At 42.0% G+C, this 21,542-nt stretch overlaps 1 long non-coding RNA gene across 1 annotated transcript in view; it reads right to left on the reverse strand.

Moving 5' to 3' along the window:
* The window catches only part of LOC139102207 (uncharacterized), a 49,249-nt gene that overhangs the window by 4,677 nt on the left and 23,030 nt on the right, over nucleotides 1-21,542 (reverse strand). The window lies entirely within an intron of this gene.

Raw genomic sequence — 21,542 nt, forward strand, 5'->3', positions numbered from 1 at the left:
CTTGCGGCGTGCATATAATTTTTGAAAGCTCTTATTGTTGATAAATTCACAGAAGTTACAGCCGGAAATATATGTCAAGGGGGGTAATCTTTCCGGTAAAGACGTCGGCAATTGACGCGTCGTCGAGAACTACGCTACCGCACTTCCTCGACGTTGCACTCGCGGCCGGAAGCAGTTTGCGCATCGCGACCAAGTGGTCACAGGCAAGAGGGGGAGCAGAACTCCTGGGGTTTCCTTTGGCCGCGCTCGGAAAACCGTACGAGAAAGAGGAAAACGAAATGCGCGGGTATACGAATGTTACGCAACGTGGCCGTCGAGAGTGCGGTCGTGCGGCCGCAATCGCTCCTAAACTCCTAAGCGCTTCGCTTGACAGCACGGCGCGAGGTTCGAAAGTAAGTGCCCCCGTCGAGACAATGCCTCGTGAAAATGGGGCAGAATAATTAAGCCGTTATATAACCAGAGTTCGTAAGCCTTCGGAGTGTCGCGGCGTGGCGTGGCCACAGCGTTGGTAAATAGGGTGGCATGACGACTCCGCGGCGTCATTACCCCCTTACCAGGAACGATGCCGAGTAGCGATAAACAATTTCATAAGACGCCTAAAGACTTCCAGATATTTTCCCCGACACCTTTCCGTAGATACGAGACGTCTCGCTATACGTTTTGCGTTTTTTTTTTTTTTTTTTTTTTGCCGCATCAAAAAGTTTAATGTTCCCTTGAAAGCCACTTTCGATGAAAGGCGACTTGAAACTTTGTTCCGTTAATTCTCTCACTTGGAGGCAAATGTCGAACGTTAAATTAATTATTTCGGACTCTGTTAGTATTTGGACAAATCACGTTGATTTCTAAACGCGAGCCGTACCTCGGTGACATCACCTCTTATCGTTTGTATAATACAAACGACCTTTGCCGCCGTGCGCGCGTACGTTTTGCACGTTATTATTACAGCACCGTTAACGTAACCGGTTTCAGCGTGCGATTATGTTCAATTTATTCGGTGCGTGGCTTCTAAAATATGCTCTCTCGTTTCTAAAAAGAGATATCCGACAGACAGCCGGAGATCCAGGGTACACCGGACCCGCGATATCTGCAATCTCGCGAATCGCGCACGATCGCATTCTCCCCTATCTCTCTTTCCTCCGTTCTCGCGAGTATCTCAATGTCACGCGAGCGATTGAGCATCGACATCTAGAGCGACAATTTAAATTTCATTATTTGCCCTTAAGACAACGTTTCAATCGCGATATAATTTAATTAGAATCTAATCCGCGCTCGATCATTTACATTGCGCAAACCGTTTAGAGCAGATACGCTGATCTGAGAGAAATAGAAATAGATGACCTACGGTCTAATTTAAAAGCATTGGGAAGAATAAAATGAAATACAAATCAAGAAACGTCATTTATATATGCTTTTTATTTATTTTATTTTATTTTTTATGTCGAGCTAATTTCTGGATTCTTTAACTTCTATTGTTCACGGAGAGCAGGAGTAGAACGTTTTGTATTCAGCGGTAGAAGTAGCAACGAAGTGCGTGGCGTTTCTTTTCTTTTCTTCTTCTTCTTTTTTTTTTTTTCTTTTTTTTTCTATGTTCTCGCGACAAAACAACGAATTCCTTTCGCTCGCGCGGGTCCGAGGCGGTAGCAGCCCGACACATCCACCTCGATAACTGTTCGAGCCAAACCAGCTGAGAAGCCTATTACGCCACTGTCTGTTTACACTGGAAGTCGACTATACGCACGGCCACGAAATGTTTTTCCACTTTAGCCGAGAATGCAAAGAGAGACTCGCTCGCACTCGTGGCGCAGCAGCGGTCGTTCGGCCTTTAGGGAGAAATTGGCAAAGAAAACCGCGGGCTGCGGTCGATCCTCGATGGTTTACGCCGTAAATTATACGATCGGAGGTTACTTCGCAAACGAAACGTGGACAATTTTTACGCTTGCAAAACTTCGCTGTGATTTTTGCCAATTTTTTTCTATTCGACCATTTTGCAATTTTAACCATCTTGATAATGAATTTCGTCTGGCCGTGATCACTTTTAGTAATCGGTGAGTTATTAGGAATTAATTTATTAATAGTGAACTCGCTTACCGATGTCACTGTCGTATAGAAGTTATCTTACTCGGGGTGATTACGAACGATAATATACGTTGAATGAGTTTAATCTCAAGCATCTTTCTCGCCTGAATAAAATGGTAGTAGGATGAGAAAATATTGTCAAAACAACGGGGATTAAGTAAGGGCGCAGGACTGGGTGAGAAATGATTGTTGACGAACGTTAGTAGCAAAAACCCGTATCGACGTATATGAATACTATAGATTCGTATATAAGGATATAACTAAAAGAGACGTCATAAACACTAAATTGTGACACGAGTATTAATACCTCCAGTTTGCCATACTAGTTGGCATTGCATCACTTTCTACTTAAGCATTCTATCTACGAATATATATTAATCTATCATATATGCATAACTTTTTCTACGTATTTATCATTTTTATACATTTAAAAAAAAGGAAAAAAAAACCACACATATAACTTATCAGAAAGAATTGCCTCGTTTAATCATAAATTCGAAAAATATGAATACTGAATCTACGCAACGGGACAAAACATTGTTTAGCGGAAAATATGGCGATTCCAATTTTAACTGACATTGACACTAATCCATAACGTATTGCTGCGTCTGTGACAAGCATATTACAATCGAAAGAAAACGGTTTCGCGTAAATGATCGAGTGATCGGATCCCGCGAGGCGGAGTGCCGAAAATGTCGGGTCGGTCAGCGGGTTCAGGCCAAAGGCGAACACCAGGGGAACCAAATCGTAAAATTGTACGGGTCGAGGTAATAACGAATAGCCGGGGTGGAGTTTCATCGCGACGCAGTTCTTCAGGACACCAGGCAGGACGCGGGCTCCGGTCGCGGGGATCGTATCTGCGACCGGCCGATCGGTCGGATGGGTGCCGGAGGTGGCATCATAGTAGTAATAGTAGTAGTACCAACGGCGGATAGCGTGGCTGTTTGCGAGTCTCCGGTGCCTGCTCGACGGCGGTGCTTGTGCCACTTTCACTTGGTTACATAACCAAGGTACGTTCGTGCGCGCGAGCGAGCGAGAGGGGAACTGGGTAAATGGGAGAACCAACACGATTCCGCGCCGCCAGCACCACCGCGCCGCGCCGGTGAGGACGACGGCGGAGTAATAGTATCACGACTTCGGCAGGGATGCTTGAATTCAACGGGGTATCGATACTTTCACCCGTCCGCCGACGAAAATACCGGAGGTATTTCAATCCTCTCCCGACGGGTTATTTCCGAAAGTAACACCGCCGGAATGCGTAAACGTCACTCGTTCGCAAAGGGGGAAATAAAAAACCAGTTTACTCCGGATTAAATTAATCAAGATCGTTATGAAATATATTAATATACGCGTTGATCTTGTTATATGAAGAGAGAGGACGGTATAATCTGCGAGGCGGTTGATACGAAATTATTTACTCGCGATGAATTTTCTTCTGCGTTGTCTTTGAGAGAGAGAGAGAAAGAGAGAGAGAGAGAGAGAGCGAAGAGTATGCGGTAATATAATTAACGCGATTAAGAACGATTAATGTTATTCGGCGATCTCGGGTCTAGTTCGTGTATTTGACTCTGCGATAATACCGTGGACTTGGAACGTCTCGAGAATTCGCAAAAGGCTCGCGCAGCACGAGTTTGCGTTTCTTGCGACCTCGTCGTGCACCGGCTGCAAAGTCCATCGGTGGCCCACGGCTTTTCTGGGTAATGAATGCGTTGATATATTGGCAGTGAGGCGTGAATGGAAAGAGCGGGGAGATTGTCGATTACGGAGAAATTTTCTTCCAAGTTTTCCCCCTTTGCAGTCACGAAGTTTACTGCTTGCTTGTTTGCTCGTTGATTTAATCGTGATTTATCGGGAGGCTAAGTCCCCATTGTAATTAATAAGGCCGTTTGAGCTATAAGGAACGAACGAATTATGCGATTCGCTCCCCGCGTAAAATGCTGAACTTAACTCATGCAAGTAAGATCACGGTAAACTAAAAATTAATTGGCGTGCGATAATAATTCGATCTCGAATTTTATTTCTCAATATAAAATCCTTGGATATTGTATTATTTATTTTTTATTTTTTTATATATATATATATTTTTTTTTTTTAATGATGTAACAGCACGATGTGTATCAAATAGAAATCGTTGGGTATTTAACGTTAAATATACGGTGTGATGCAGCCTACGTAAAGAAGAGATAGGCCTCGCGAATTGCATAACTGCTCGGAGGAAATACGGACTTTACTTATTCGAACGTGGACGTTGAAGCAGGCGCACATTATCCAGAACTAAAAGAATTGAACTTACGATGAAATCTCATCGCAACTCCTTGGCGTAAATTATAATAAACAGCTGTCTATTTTTTTTTCTTTTCTCCCCTTTTTTTTTTGCCGTGTGCATGAATGCGCTTCGCTTGCTTTATGGCAATTATGCTCCCGTCAAGATTTATAGTCGTCCTCTCGCGATCTGGCTCCAATAGTGTCTACGCGAGCAAGGTTTAAGAGTGCCGCCAATCACGATCATTAAAGATTTATGTCCTCTCTTTCCTTTCAACGGTACCACCGTGCGCTAATAATAATGCACAATTACGTCGCAATTGCATTATCATTGCGCTCACGCATATTCGCGGCGTCCGTTTAGTGACGTGCGCACATATCGATCGACTTTTGCATAACCGAGTTAAAGAGCCTCGAAGTCAACAAATCGAGCACACTGTCGTATGTCCGACAGCATCATAATGCGGAGTAACTACATAATTGGTAATAACTTAAACGCGGCCTTTATGCTGAGGAGCGAACGGGCATTTAGCGGTGTTCTTCGCTCAAAGCTGAACATATTCAAACGCGTTGCGTACTAAATCTCTTTCTCCTCAAATTGTGCCGGTAGCAGATATCTAGAAGCGACGAGAGTGCAATCGCGGTTCTTACAAATAATAATTGTCAATTTCCTTCGTACGTAACATACCAGTAAATTTACAAAGACTTGAAGGGGATCGATCAAAGCGATAATCATCACTCAGACATAGAATAAGAAGAAATCTGTAAACTATTCTATCGTACGAGATTAAATTTCCCTAGTGTCCGCTGTAAAGAGAGGTTAATTATTGCAAAATTAATGAATCTGTCGCAGATAGAGGTAAGCGAGGGGAAAAAGTTCCACGATTAGGTTCGATTTTAATTCTCGAGGGTAGCTTGCCGCCAGGCGTCTTTTCTCCCGGTGTGCGCGAAGATGCGCGGCACCGGAGCAACAAGTGGGAAGCGCAGCTTGAGGAGGCTGGCGGGGTCCATGCGGCAGAGGACGACGCGTCCTCCACATCTCGGCGGGGAAGCTTCGTCGTCCGCTGTGCGCGACGCGGCGCGAGAGCAGCTGCGGCGCGGTGAACGCGCGGAGCGGATCCTTTCCAGCAACCCCTCCAGAAGAGCGGCCAAGAGAGGCAGGCGAGGTGGATGCGATGACCCAAATACGAACCAGTGAAAGTGGCACACTGGTCAGGCATGGCCTGCGCCGCCACCGTTCGTGTTCACCCACACGCGCGCGTACGCGCCCGTGCACGCGCGGAGCGCCTTCCTCGACAACGTGCGTGCCTACGTGACGCGTACGAGCTCGCGCTAGGTTTACGTGCGTGCATGTGTTTTTCGTACCTTAGGCGAGTTAGTTCTCTCCCCGGCTGGCACCGCGCGCCGCGACGTTGACGAGGTGAAGGCGAAGTGGGCGCACCAGCTACCGACTGATTACTAATTAGAAATTATGGAAATGCATCGCACGCTCGCTCACGCGTGCTCTTCCATTGGCACGCCCGGCCTTTCTTTTGTCCCCTGAGTCGAACATAATCCTTTATTGCTTAATTGATTCTTTTCATATCTTTTTTTTTTCGTTTTATCTTTTTTTTTTTTTTTCCGCTTTGTCGTTTAACCCAACTTTTTAAATATTATAATATTATACGCATTTTTTTGAGTATGACAATAACGCAGTAATTAAGAATAAATGTTGCAATGAATAATCTGTAAACTATTCTATCGCAAGTACGTGCTAATGAAAAAAACATTCTTCCTTCTGCGTCATAGTTTTCCTCATCAGTCGCTCGACGTGCTAGGTTTCTTCTAATTTCCGACGTTCGCAGCTTCATTTTTACGCGTGTTGCTTCAGAGGATCGGTGACGATTGACTTGTCGCAAAGGTTTCACTCACTGACGGTGACTTAATTGAAAATACTTGAGTGGTATCTTTTAATCGACCCTCAAAGTGTTTTTAGATGACCGAGCAAATGTAGCGCGTGAACGGCAGATTCTTTTCACGATCCCTTTTCTTTCTGAGCAACGTTTCTTATACGAATGTTTTATTAAAATATATTACGGAAGTACTTAGATCGATCTCGATTGTATAATTCGATAATTAAATCGTTTCTACCGGAAGGAGAATGATTATATTTGATCGCGCCGTCCGTCGATTCGCCACTCGGGTGACTTGGTCGATGATCGTGGACTCGTGATTCACGAAATTCGCGTTTGTCGGCAGCCGGAACTTACGCTTTTCTACCTCCTCGAGACGGGACGATCAAGGACGAGAAAGTGAATTATAGCTGGCTCATTTACTCTCTCGCGCACTCGCCGATCGGCTGATGAAAGGGCCAACGCGCGGCACTCTCGTTGTGTGCTCGGCCTGTTTTAAAAACTAGTCATTCAGGCTTTGCGCGACCGGCCATTGTCGTTTAGAGAGATTGTATCGCGCCGTAATCGACGCTCGCTGCAGGAACGACGTTAAAGATCGTTAGAACGTTTTTCTTTTTTTTTTTTTTTTCCATAAAACCAGCGAACTGTAAAATCTCATTCTATTCAGTTAGTCACTTGCACGTTAATTTTTGTAATTTATCTAGGAATCGTTAGAGAAATAACTGGTTTTAGTATATCGTTAAAGTCTTTAATATTATATTTTAAAAAATTGCAGAATTAAATTTGGTTTTTATACTTCAAGATTTTTCTATTAAAAAAAAAAAATTTTTACCTTTTTTTTATTAATTTTATTAACTAATGTACTGGCATGTCTACAATAATATTTTCCATTTTATGTTACAGAACTCCGGCAGAACTTTACAACTCCGTTGAACTTCAAGCAGATTGGTAAGTAAAATAATTTTTTCCTTTTTGTAGTTTGTAATTAGGGTTTCTTCAAAAATAGTGCGCGCATGGTTTCTTCTAGTGAAAAATAAAAACGTCGATGGGAACGCGACTTCCTAATTAAAGCCGCTTCGATTTCCGACGCGTCTGCGAGCGCGAAATGATGTATGGCCGCGAATGATCTACGGGCGTTTAATTACTCGACGGATTGGCTTACAGGTGAGGCATGTCTGCGTTGACAGAGCCGTAACAAAAAGGAATAATAGCCGTGTACATACGAGCCGGAACGAGGCTTCGGATCAAAGTCAGCGGCACCCTCGAATCTAGTTCTAGTACGACTATGAATAGACGACGAGGTCTCTTGGCCCAAACGTGCATGGCTCGTATCCCAATTAAATGGCCATGCGATCACCTTACAATTAGCGCTGTACCGCAAATTAAATTTGATTTCGTTAGTTTTCCATTCCGCTCGGAGGCGACAAATTTAATTTATGATAAACGTGACAGACAAACGTCCAATACAAAGCTCGTACACAAATTACCCGAGACAATGATCGGTTAAGTCAGTAATTAACTAATAAAAATTATGCGGCATCTGAGTAAAAAGTCAATTAAGCCGTAAGCGCGCATCTCTTTCGGTTTCTACAATAAATTTATTACGATATTAATTTCTGCAATTACCCGCCGTGTACATTTACATTTGCCGTGTCATTCTACCGACGGTGGCGGTACTCCATTTCTCCTTCAATTTCCGTGCGGAAACTGGGCACACGTTCTCGTTCGAACTTTCGTCTCTCTTTACGTCACCACCTACCACCACATGTTCCTCGGATCCAAATCGGAACCCTACGGAGCGGCGCGGCCGCCGGCCGGCATCAAGGGCTAAAAATTTTCTCGGCTTCTATTAATAGGGCGAATGCCCTCAATACTGGCGTCTATATTCAGCGCGCGTACACACACGTGCGTGCAGGTGCACGTGGACGCATGTGCGTGCGCCCGTCTTCTGTGCGCGATAGGCCCGCGTATAGGGCTGTAGGGGTCCCTCGTCGGAAGCAGCGGACGGTCAACGTTGACGTGTCTAGGCATAAAATCAACTTCGCAGTCGTTTAGTCAGAACGGAAGATCTTGCGGTTCCTATAAAAGGAAATCAGCTTTCGACGATGTACTTCATGAATTGAGAGTGACATTTGTTTGCAACGGAAGTTTCGTTTCCAAGTCTGCGGTCGGCGCAGCTTCCTTCGCTCTTATTTTCTCGTCTCGTTCTTCTCTCAACGTGCGTATTCTATGTCGCTTTTCTTTTTCTTTTAGTATTGTCGAGTTCTTTGTCGGCGCTAATGATGGCAATAAGTCGTCGTTTATTATCAAAAGTCCTCCCTGAATGCATAAAAGCGTGTTTCATTGAACGTTTTATAAAGAAAGAAAATGATCACTTTCGTGTTTTTAAAAACTTGTGAGATCTTCCTAACGTTCGTCGTTATACGTTATTCGATTTTCGTACGTGGCGAATAATAAAAATTAAATAAAATAAAAAATAAAAGAAACTTGGCACTTGCACGCAGAAATTTTGTAAAACACTTGCGTAAAATTGTATCTCTTCTTTTTATTTTTATTCGAGTTCTGCGAAGTAATGTTTTACGAATCATTCTACGACCTGTCTTTTCGCAATAGTCTTATTCTTAATCTGCGGTCGACGTGTTTTCCTCCACGGCGTCATTTCGATGCATTATAGTTCGATCGTGCGTGCAATTACGCAGAGGCAACCTGTTTCCGTCGTTTCTGGTATCATCAGCGTGATCATTTCACAGAAGGGAAAAAAGTATATTCACATTCGAGTCGTTGCGTTAAATTTACAGCGTTTCTAGCTCGCGTTCCATTAAAAACGCCGTTTGCATTCGATGCTCTCTCCGCGCATTTCCACCGTTCCTGTTAATAACGTTCAATCAATTTGTTATCTCCGTTCGTAACCTCGTGCTATGACACCTTTGTTATCGCAGCTGTCCTAATCAGTCTCTCGACCGGTCACTTTTCCTATCGCCTTTTATTGCTGTCGCCTAAATTCTTGAAGACAAGACGGCCGCGCAGGTTGCCCATGTATCTTCATTGAAAGATACATAAAAAGATATTCGTGTTTAAATGTTTACTTACTTAGCCTTTTTAAAGTTCTACTTTTGCGATAACGAATGAAATTACTGTGAGATAAAAATTACAGCTTGTTCCTCGAAAAAAAGAAAAAAAAACATATATGTATAATATATAGGGATGTATAACCAAGCAGAAAAAATTTTATATATAAAAAAAAGAAAAAAAGAATTAATGACCACGGAAGCAAGAGATACGCGAGCCTTCTTCGCACTTCATTTTTCATAAAAGCCACATAAATGGTACATTAGAAAGTACGCTGGCCATTTTCGCCGAAGTGGCCGATTACGTAACTCCCCGCGTTGTCGACGTGTCGAAGACGACGTGGCCGCGCGGCGGTGTCCTTTGCCGAAAGTTCTCGAAAGCAGGAAAGTGGGCATCGCCCAGACTTCGTCGCAGGCATCCCTAATCACGCTCGTTAGCGCGGCGCGGAATAGGACCGAATCCGTGGCGGCCGGCGATAGCCGGAGCGCGCGGCACGGCGCGGAGCAGTAGCGGTCCAGCCGGTCCGGCTTTCTCGAGAAGTGCACCTTGGCACACTTACTCGGCGCAACCCCACGCCGCGCCGCACCGCGCCACGCCGTACACGGCTCCGCGGGCGATTCACCTACTCGCTTCTACTCGCGGCGTTCCTCTTTCGAAGCACCGCGTCTCTTACCGACTTCGCCGTGCTTTCCGCCGGTCGTGTCCCTCCTTTGTCTTCCGCGTCTCTTCTATCACCATTGTTTACGAAGATCGCGGCAAACAACACCGGCGACATCCGACCCACCGTCCGATACCCGGGATTTATTAGCCGCGGCGATGATTAATAATTTTCGTAAAATTTAAAGCCTTCTCCGCTCACGTTTAATCTATTTTTAGTATCTTGAAAATAGTAAATATTCAAACTGTAATGAATATTTAACGAGAGGCAGGCCGGCCTATTGCAGTGGGAGAGATTCATTAGCGTCACTTCGCGTTATTACTTCCGATAGGGGGAAATGTTATATTAATTTGACGTTTATACAATACTATTTTGTGTTTTTTTGTTCTTTTTTTTTTTTTTTTTTTTTTTTGCAATGTTCTTACTTTTCAATAAGCGTCGAGGAGCGTCGTTGACGCTGTGTGGCACGACGTTCTCACATTACCTTTTTTTTTCTTTTTTTTTTTAACACGAAGCATTAATAATCTCACTTGTGATGAATTATTCCCAAAACTCTTTAGCGTCGGACTTACTCCCAATAAATTATATCCTTCCCCTCAATACCTCCGCGATAACGGTGATGCCGTCCCGGTGAATGGTGTAAATCGATCTTGGCTCTCGCGCCACGCAGATCCGTTCGCGCATACATTTTCACGACGCGCCTGTGTGCGTGCGTTAGTCTCGTCGCTGTACGTACGCGGGCGCACAGAGGCACACGCGCGCACGTACGCACGGCACGTACGTGCGCACATGCACGCGTACGCCGGCCGCTTCACTTTCACGCTCTACGCCTGATTCCAGGGCTCACTCTCGTCTTCTAACGCTCGGCGAATGCGCTCGCGCGCAGCATCCGTGTACTTGCACGTGTGCGCGTGTCTTGTACGTGCACGCGATAGGCTCCGCACAAATTGACCTCACTCTCGCGCGTCGCTCGGCTGCTGCTGCTGCTGCTGGCTCCGAGAATCGTTCGGTTACATAACGGCGGAGGCAGAAGTGCACGCTTCTCCGCTCCTCGCGGGCTCCTTACTTTTCCTGGCTTCGCCTCGCTTCGCTCAAACGCGCGACGCGCCGCGACCGTGCCTTTTAGCTCGGCATCAAAAGTTTCAACGTTTCCTTCTTTCGAAAAGCGACGCTTGAAAATTGTCACCAGACGACTTTATATATTTTTTTTTATTTCTTAATTTTTTTCTATTAAACTGTAGACAAATTTACATATGTATATTAGAACAGAAATATTATTTAATTTAAGATACACGTATAATTTTCTAAATATAAAGCAAATTGTACTAAATGGATTGGACGTATATAAAATGAATATGTTCATATTTCTAGTGACATTTCAAATGTGTCGGACTGCATTTCGCAGAAATGAAATATGTTTATAATAGATATATCTGCTGCAGTTGCAATAAATTCATATAGAGAGAAAGAGACAGCAAAAGTGCTGGCATGAAAGGGGAAATTCCCGGTTTTAATGATCCCTTAATTACTCGCTCCGAATATATAGAAATCTATTCGTATCGATAAGATTAATTCAACGAAGCGTCACGCGAGCCGGGACGTTGATTAATTCGCTAATCCGATAATTCCGCTACGTCTACTATAGAAATCCCCGTGAAGCCTATGTGATCGGTCAACAAAGGGAAATGTGCACGTCCTATCTTATCGCATTTCACTGGACGTAGCATAGAGATACTGCGGAGCTCGCGAATAAAAATAATGAAAATTACACGGTAGTTACGGAAATTCTGATGAACCGATCAAGTTTATCATTGCAGATATCTACATATACATATATATGTATGCGCGAACATGATTCTTTAAGATAAATTCTTTTTTTTCTGTCTTTAGACATGAATCACTAATAGAATTTTAATAACATGCCTTATTTCGCATTTATTTCTTACATTTTTTTTTCCTATTTTTTCCTCTAAGAATACAAAGAGTTTCTTTCGTTTAAATTACAAATCTCAAAATTTCGACTACGCTGTTATCCACATTTAATTACTGAAGTTAACGCTAAGCTGTGAAGTAAAAAGGCGCTGCGCGTTCGGTCTCTTTCTTCACGTTTGTCCTCTTTCTTTGGCTCGACATGGATCACCGAGTTACTCACGTCGCGCAAAAAGAATCGGGCGGGAAAAACAAAACAAAACAAAAAAAAAAACGCGATACACGCTGACGCGGATTGTCACGGTGCCCACCGCCGTCGTTCTTCGTCGTACCCGGTGAGAGAAGGTGTATAGGGCTCTCGATGGGGAAAGAGAGAACGAGAGCGAAAGAGAGGCCCCTGGCGCGCCTGAGCTTAATCTAGTGAAAGTACGGTCAGCGGTAATGGTCGCGGCTATTTTATCAGCCCACTTCTTTTTTCCACGGTGTCGCATTGTACGCAATGGCACCGCGCGCGTTTTGGCCGTTCGGTTTGATTATTTCCATGATCCCCGGCGATTGGGGCCGGGCTAGAAGCGGTCCGTGGGTTTCACCGAGTTTCACCGTTCTGCCGTGGCGGCTTTTGGGCCACGAGGCTTATCATTATGCAACGATTGGCCAACGTATAAATGAATTAGGTAATCCCCCGTTCGGCGAAATCTCAATTGAATTGGATTGTATTTTTTATCGTCCCGCGGTAAATACCGGGGAATTGTGTTCTACCTGGAGGACCCGGCTAGAGAGAATAATCGCTACCGAGATAAGCGAAATGCAACGCGACGAAAATGAATTTTGTTGTTTTCACGATAGGGCAGAGAGCTTTTTACCGCGAAAGTGGAAGGGGGGGAGGCCGCTCTTTGTTTTTTCTTAGTCACGCATACAGCTAAATCGGCTGCGCTGCACACACGATAAGCACCCGGCTATCGTCCAGGAATCACTGATAATCGTCTGAGTACTGCTTAAAAATAGCCTTGTGGCGCGACATTTATGTACCAGCGGGTTCATTCATGAGCTATCGCACGACACGTGCGCGGCAACGGTGCACATATCTATGTTCGCTTATGCGATAAAAGTCATTTAAATACAAGTAATTTTATGTTTTAAATAAACGCATTGATACGAAAACAAAAAAAAAAACTAGCCAGATACTAAAAAGAAAAAAAAAATTGTGAACGTATTTGATGGTTTAAAAAATACTTTATTAAAGTCTTGCTTTATCACGCTCTTCTCTTATTTTATTATTTTTTTTTTTAATAAAAATATTGCAATAAAAATTGACGGGATTTCTTATGCGGAAATACGATATTTACGTCGAATGTCGGGAAATTTTTCAGGTATCTTAAAATAAAAAAAATAAGAAAAAAGAATTTTTACAAAAAGAAAAAACCACAGATTATGATATCAGAAACGACGATTAATTATTAATTGAAAATTAATCCGATATTTCCGTAAATTAAGATAAGCATTAGCCATGCATTAGCCCTGCTTGAATTTTAATTATTTGAGAGATACAACATCCGTTCGAGTTTAGCGATTAACCACTCGAGCCGAGTCACCAATCGATATTTATTAAAAAATTTAAGGACTCAGCAAAACTTCGTGCAACACAAGGCGTGTGTCAGCTTTTAATACTGTCGCTCATGCAAAAAAAAAAAAAAAAATGCGCGCACGTGCAGTCGCTTAAACGAAAATGCGGTCGCTAATCACGCAACGTTCGATGTCGTTCCTCTGGATTCGCAGCCGGTGCGCGGTGCTCGCAGTTTCCGCCATTAGTCACAAGACGATTCTGTGGTTAAGAATCCCCGCGAATGGTGCATCATAATTGTTCATTTCGTTACGACACGCGCAAGATTGCACGCAGCTCATTCGCTTATTAGTATTTACAGCCTTCGAGGCCGACGATCTATCGTTTTTTCTCTACAATATATTTCGTATACCATTGGGTTTTTATTACAACAGTATTACAAATTCACGTTCCGTATAAAATTAAAAATCCCGCGGCACGTGCACGCTTATGCAGCAATTTTACGATTTCAGCCATCGATCTTTTTTTCCGCGGGTCGAAATTAAATTAATGTTGATATATTAAATATTCCCCGTCGCGTAAATTTTCGCGCCAAATGCCAGCGAAACTTATACAATTATTACAATGTCCGTGCATATAATACTTATTAATTTTTGTAAAAGAGGAAAAAAAAACCATTGTGGCAGTTTGAATTAAAAATTCAAAATTTAGTCATTATGCATACCGTTTTTTGATATTGCTCAGCAAAAAAAGAAAAATGAAAGAAACGAAAAAAAAGACAGACATTACGCCGCGTGAATCGGTAATGGTAATGACGTGCGCGGGATATAAATTATATCTCGTGCAAGATTATTTGTAATCTCCGAAAGATCGCGCGGTTCATTCTTGGATTAAAGGACGTACGGTCGTCCCGCCTCCTGTCATTGACATGTCTCGTGAATAATCACTGTCGCCGTTATCGCTGGCCGAAAGTGCAGTAAACTGTCGTTTTCATGGAAAGGGAATGACTCGTACGTCGGCGTTAATCTGTCGGCGGGACGGTTTTAAAGGTGTTTGTCGAGCTATCGTTGCACCGCGCACAACAGGTGGGTAACTACCGGCGCGTGCGCTACTCCCGAGAAGTCGGCATGCTCGACGAAAGGATTCGATCAGGACGATTGTTGTACAAAGATTTCATATACCACTTTAATTTTTTTTTCTTTTCTGTTTTTTTTCTTGCGACGCTCCGGAGGACGCAACGCTTTCGATGCTAAAGATCATCCCGAAGAAGAATACGCGCTTGTAATTTAATAATACTCTTCGACTTAATATGACACAGATATATGACGACAAAACGTTTAAAAAAAAAAAGAAAAAAAATATTCGTTAAAATCAAGAAACGAGATGTGAAATATGATTATCACAACGGACAACTGACAGAAACGACTTCTCAAGCTCGTAAAACACATATTTTATCGCATGACACGCGCGGGAAGCGAATCCTTCAATACGTTCGGGTTACTGTGAGTCGATAGTCATCTTGGCGGAGAATTACCATCCAAATTACGATTAATGGTTAGATGCGACATTGATAGTAAGTACGTACAAACCGCAATAGAATCGATCACGAGCCGATACGTTTAGCCGCGTTTCGAATACGCATATGAATATCTCCGGCTATTATCTGGTCTTCAATTATTCACGCACGTGTGTGTGCTTTTTTTTTTCTCTTCTTCCTTTTTCTAAATTATGCTCACACGTGTAGTACGCGAAGTCATCACGCAAGCGAATCTTTTTCCCAATGTGACGATCAGACGCGCAACTATTACGCGAGATATACCGCGGTTAATTATACGAAATGCAATGAGAAAGACGGTATCACGTCTCGAAATCGAAAGCGTCCATTGAAACGACGCTTGAAGTGACGCCAAGTCCATTGAAACGACGTTTGAAGGAACGCGAAGTCAAGGAATCATTCATAAATTTGCGATAATTAGCCTAATAATTACCGGACAATTATTTATTATCTCAACGGTGACGCATGTTGTGACACTGAAAACCGATACCGACTAAATATATTATATGTTAAAACAGTATACGTGACCCATACAATGTCTTTCGTATTTAACCTACGAAGTTTCTTCAACAATGGCTTCCATGAATATTTAGAGATACGTTCGCTTCATAAGTTAAATCGGGGGTCAATAATTTGTAATTATCATATGCGAGCTGTCGAGCGTATTAAAAGAGCTCGGGCCTAATTGTGATTCGGGCCGGAATTAATTAACGAGACCTTATCGCGCCGGGTGAGAATCCGAGGGCGTTTTGCGTTTTTAAGTTTATTACGCTTTGTACATAATTAATTCGAAATTTTGCAGTTTCGGCGGATTTGTCGTTAAATTACCGCGAGGAGTAGCTCTCCGCGACGTTCTTTCTACGGTTCGCCTGGATGTCGAGATCTCTTTCGCACGAGACACGGTATGTCCATTAGGGCCGCTAGATGCTCGGTGATGTCATCGACAGATCCGCGATTTCGCGACGGCAAAAGATATACTCGTCGAGTAATTATCGTTAGAAGCGATGGCTGAATTACGAACATGATAGAAGAGACACGTGGGCCCGGTATACGTGGGTCGTCGGTGGCGATGCGCGTTTCTCCCGTCCCGCGATCGATTCGTACACACGCCAGATTCTCGGACACAATATTTATCAGCGAAGAGATTCGACCGATTCGCGATAACGCGCTGCGTTGATATCAAAAGTAAGGCAGGGTTCCTCCGCACGTGTCTTTATCGTGTACCGATCTGCCTGCAACGCCGATACGGTTCTTTTTAATAAACGCCTTAATCGCGAATTTATTCTGACATTCGTTGAAACGTATTCCGAGTAGGTATGTACGATAAAAGGCAAATATGGCATTTGCTGCGTCGACGGCAGCTAATGTAACATGACTTTAGCGTCGTGTGCGTAGAGTTTCACATGTGCCGCATGTATGTACCGCGCCGGCCGGTTTGCCGATGACTGATTTTCTCCCCGTTCTCTCATCCCTTGTTTCTGCAGCCTAGGGTTACGTACGCTAGCCGCTGTCATCACAGAAAACCCTAAATCTGTCCTTCGGTGTACGTAGAATTTGTTTCACATTTCGCTTATTATTTTCCTGAAACTTTTCTAATGAATTAGCATCGTTGAAAAATGCCAGCTATTTAAATCTTTCACGTCCCTTTTTTAAATTAAAAAAAAAAAAAAAGAAAAAAGAAATTAAAAAGGTAGAGTAATAATTCACTGCATAGCTGTGTTTAATAAATGTTTAATAAATGTTCGCTAAAAGTTCAGTAATTCACGTAGATCGATTTTAGGATTACTGTTTTTAGTTGGTTGCGCCTGCTTTGGGCGCGATTAATTCTTAAACGATATCGCAGTCGATGCGCGCTCACAATCGGATGATGCGACGGCGGAGAGTCTTAATCGCAAAAGTCGTTATCGGTATACGTTGTCAGGGAGACCTGACAGGTGATCAACGTCGCTGTCCGGTCATCAACGACGCGCGAGTCAATGACCCCGCTGCACCTACAGCTCTTAATTCGATGAGTCACTTTCGGCACATGCAGTTCCTTTCTTTATCAAGCTGACGCTATACACGGTCCGAGAATACGTACGCTATCAGCTTTCTGTATTGTGACATCTCGTATTTCCGCGCGCGTATGCTTATCCGCATCGAGGATCGACTTTGAATCCTTCATCGAATTAATAATTTTACTTCTTGTAGGGATTTCGGAAGCGACTTCTCTTGATTTTTTTTTTTACGTAAAAAATACGAATAAATTAAACAGTTATTTATTTTTTTTTTATATTTTACCAAAACACAAATCGATTAATTAAAGCAAATAAAGAAATTTAAATTTTTTTATTATTTTATAATAAACAGATAATTCTAGTTTATCAATTGTATGTATATCTCGGTTGTTTAATCCAAGAATTTTTAAAGAGAATATGAAAAAATGGTAAATATCGCTAAGCGGAATTGTTAAAGAGATTGTGTTACATCATACCATTGCCATATGCAAATTGCTTTTCAATATTATTTCCTTTCGTTCGCATTACAGAATCGGCATGCGCAGGTATTTTATACATTTTGTCGTGTGTGTTTGAGCTACGAATAAATTACCGAACCGGATATTTTTGTAGATCTAAACCGCGGTAATTCCTTTTATTTCCCGTTCCACCATTCAAGCACGTGCTAACAGACACGTGTAACTTTTGAAACGATTAAAGATCCGATCGCGAGGAGAGATACAGCTTCCTTATGTGCGTTATGTTTTTTTTTTAATTTTTTTTTGTTATCCTTTATTGAAAAGACATAGATTAATTTAAAGAAATATAAATATATACAAAATTAAATAAATTCCTGATTAAAATTCCTAACTAAAGATTTATCTTCTCGAGCGAGCTGCACACGTAAGAAAATCCACGAATGCCGAACAGTAGCAAAACCAGTAAAGTACGTCTGAAGTAGGACAAGAAGCCGCGAAGAAAATAAGCCTAGCACCGGAAATGCAATATGGCGCAAGAGAGAACGCGATAATAAAATAAAAAAAAAAAAAGAATAGTACGAAAGAGATTGGACGGAAAAAAGGACGTAGGTGACAGGGGAAAAAAAATGAGACAGAAAGGAAGAGTGGGAAGAGAGTCCCGAGTGAAAGGTAGAAAGAGAGAGTGCGAGAGAATGGTGCGTAATGTGAGCTATGTGCGTACACGTAATGCAGTTCGCGATGCAACATTACACGACCTTGCGGGCCATGCGCACGTCTCGCACGCGCGAATAACGACGAGCTCGTGTGTGCGTACGCACGTCGTACGAGTATACAAAAGCGTGTACGCGCGGGCATGTCGCATGCAATCCCGATCGGAATTCGTTAGAAATTACGCTCGCCATTGTAACCGCGAGCGTATTCCCCACCGTGCTTGCAATTAAATCTCGTGGCATTAGTTTTGCGTTAAATCAATTGCAACGCGGCAGTTAGGATTATCCAGCCGGCTCATTTCCGCTCGTCGAGAGGTGTGATTCTCGTGCGATTACATTTTCATTACCGATACTTTTGCTATCGAACTTATTTTTGGTTTTACTATTTCTTTCTTTTTTTTTTTTTATCTGCCTCGAATGCATGTATATCTATATTTTTTCGTAAACAGTTTCTATCTTTGAGCATTCCGCCTCTTCCTTATCTTTTATTTTATGAAGTTTATTTAGAAAACGATAAGAAATCTCTCTTTTTTTTTTTTCTTTCTGCCTCCATTTTTCACGATCGCTTCACATAGGTAATTTTCTTTTTTTCTTTTTTTTTTTTTCTTTTTGTGTAATTTTTGTGCATTGCATATGCGCACCGCTGGTAACGGTGAATATTTTCGCAGCAACAACTTAATAAGTAAGTCTTTGACGATAGGAGTAATCGGTACTTGGAGCGGGAGGTTAACAAGTGATAGGTGGCCTGCGTTCGCTTTTTCGAAATTTTTATGGACTCGTCAGAATATCGTCATATTGTCATTTTTTTCGCAACAAGGGAAAATTATACGTTCGATAAAAAAAAAAAAAAAAATTTTTTTTTATACTTTCTACTTACAACTAGTCATTTTTTAATACTTTACGTTATTTATTTTACAGCCTTACAATTAAATTTTCTATTCTGAAAAATTTTAATATAGCAATTGAAGGATTAATCATTTGTGTTCGAGATTCAAAATGATCTGACTATTGAATAGTTCTGTGTTACATCATTTCGATATTTGAACAAGAACGAGATTTTCTTAGATGACCTTCTGAACTTCAACTCATGAAGTCTTGTCCGGGGACGATAAATTTACGATCTACATGTGCGTTTATTGAGATATCGCGATCCTGTTCTCGAGAACGAGAAAAATTATCGGATATCTTTCGGACCTCATATATCACATATCGAGCAACGTAAATAATAAAGGCAGAGACGCGATCGGAGAAGTTATTCGGAGTCTTAATTATTAGCGATAAGACTACATTAATGTGAAGAAACACAAGAGTGATCTTTTATCATCCCTTATATAATATTTTTTTGTAAGAATGTAGGAAATTTCTCGAGATTAGGCGGAAAATTTATGTGCGTAAAAAAAAAAAAAAAAAAGAAAAAGAAAAAAGTACGAGCGTGATTCATTGAAATAAGTGATGGATTGATATTAACAATTTAATTCAGGCGCAAAACAGAATTCAGTCACTTATGAACAATCGAATTGTATTCAATCGCTACGCAAGGATAAGAAATTTATTAATTAAGTAAGCATTGATAAATCCGATGCTCCTGTGATTTTGTCCTTGCGCTTAGTCACATTGCAGCAGATAACGTTCATGACTTGTATAAATTCTCAGACATTTCGATACGTGTGCAACTTTGTCGAGGTCGCGACAATATCGTGCTGCAAATTGGCAGCAATGCATTAAATAGAAGTGATCGTACGTGCGAGGAAATTGGCTCTGTAGTATATACCCGTACGAAGTACGAAGTTGCCGCGGCGCTGCTCTCAATCTAAGAAGTGTACGATTGAAGTTTAGATATCGTTTTCCTTTTCTTGCCTGTTCTTTTTTCCTTTTTTTTTTCTTTTTTTCAAATTGCCACGGAATGTATAATTATCATGACGTCAATGACCATTTATGTCTACGAGATATACTGTGCGTGAAAAATTCACGCAGAATTCTCGCGCAAGTCGAGAGTCGAAGTGTCAAGTCGCAACGCGAAGAAAGAATATTTTTAATGTTGGATAGATTGGGCTTTTTTATATTGATAAGAGTTAATTGGAAGTTAATATTATTATATAACACAAATAGCATAATGTGCACATGCAGCGAGAAAATCGAGAAATGTTTGACACATGTTTCTATTATCTATGCGTACCGTTATCTTGTATCGCATGTCAATTCGCCACACCGGTGTATACTTTTTTTTTTATCTGCTAATCGGTATTCTAATATAAGAATTGGACATGCAGAGCGTTGACCTAATTATTACGTTTTTTTTTTTTAAATATTTTTTTTATAATTAATAATGAGGATGTAACCTGAAAGCGGATTGGGTTACGACGCTAAAGTACGATCCGCATCACTTACATGATAAATGCGTGCACGCGAGTTCTTCTTATCATCTTCGTTCCTCTGGCTAGATATCTTTCTCATTTATCCCTACGTCGACGTAGCTCTCTGTCTTTTTCTTGTGCGAACGAGTCTAATCCGGCGGCCACTGCGCAGTAATTAAAATTCATGCCACAGATTCGTGATAGGAAAAATCGTACGTCGACCCATGATTTGCAGAGAAGTCCTTGATATGCCGTCACTTACGAACGAATCATCAGCGCGGACGTAATTCTTGGAAAAATTATTTCGAGCGATATCGTGCGTTACGCATAGAATTAATCGAACTAGTTATTGCAAAGTTAACGTATATTTGCATTTAAAATAGATAGATGGACAATTCGAGATTTATAAATGGTTCAGAACTATTGGATACCTTCTCGCAATTGACATGAAAATTTTGTCACGCGCAACGATGAGATAATTGATTTTTAATTAACGATTTTACGAGCTAGCGAATCGCCGTCGCGGCAATTAAATGTAAATAGAGGTAAAGCGTACCGCGTTATGTCTAAGCGGTTTAATAGCAGTAAAAGGAATATATTGGTCGATCTAGCCGGGGAAATGAAAGCGTATGAACAAGGGTGACGGAAGGCCATCGGGCAATTTACTGCTTCGCGGCTCAAATGTTACAACGAACGTAAATTGCAACACGTATAGGAACTGGAGGAAGAAAATCGCGAACGAAAGTGTAAAAGTAAGAGAATGATTGGCTGGCGGTGAAAAAACATACAATCAACGGATGCTGTATCATCGCATATCATCGCGATGAATTCATTCGACGTAAACTACGCGATTGTTTTATCTCTTTTCCGACCGAACTCTCGTCTATTGTGCGCACAAGCTCGTATCTAAGTACTTAAATCTTTTGAAAATTCATGTGCCGATCGGTATCGCGTCTCGCGAAGCGGACAGGGCGCGGATCGTCGCGCGGACGTGATTTAGCGGGAATGTGCCTTAATTTAG

The sequence above is a fragment of the Cardiocondyla obscurior genome, linkage group LG04 (genome assembly GCF_019399895.1).
Source record: "Cardiocondyla obscurior isolate alpha-2009 linkage group LG04, Cobs3.1, whole genome shotgun sequence".
NCBI classification, from domain to species: Eukaryota; Metazoa; Arthropoda; class Insecta; order Hymenoptera; family Formicidae; genus Cardiocondyla; species Cardiocondyla obscurior.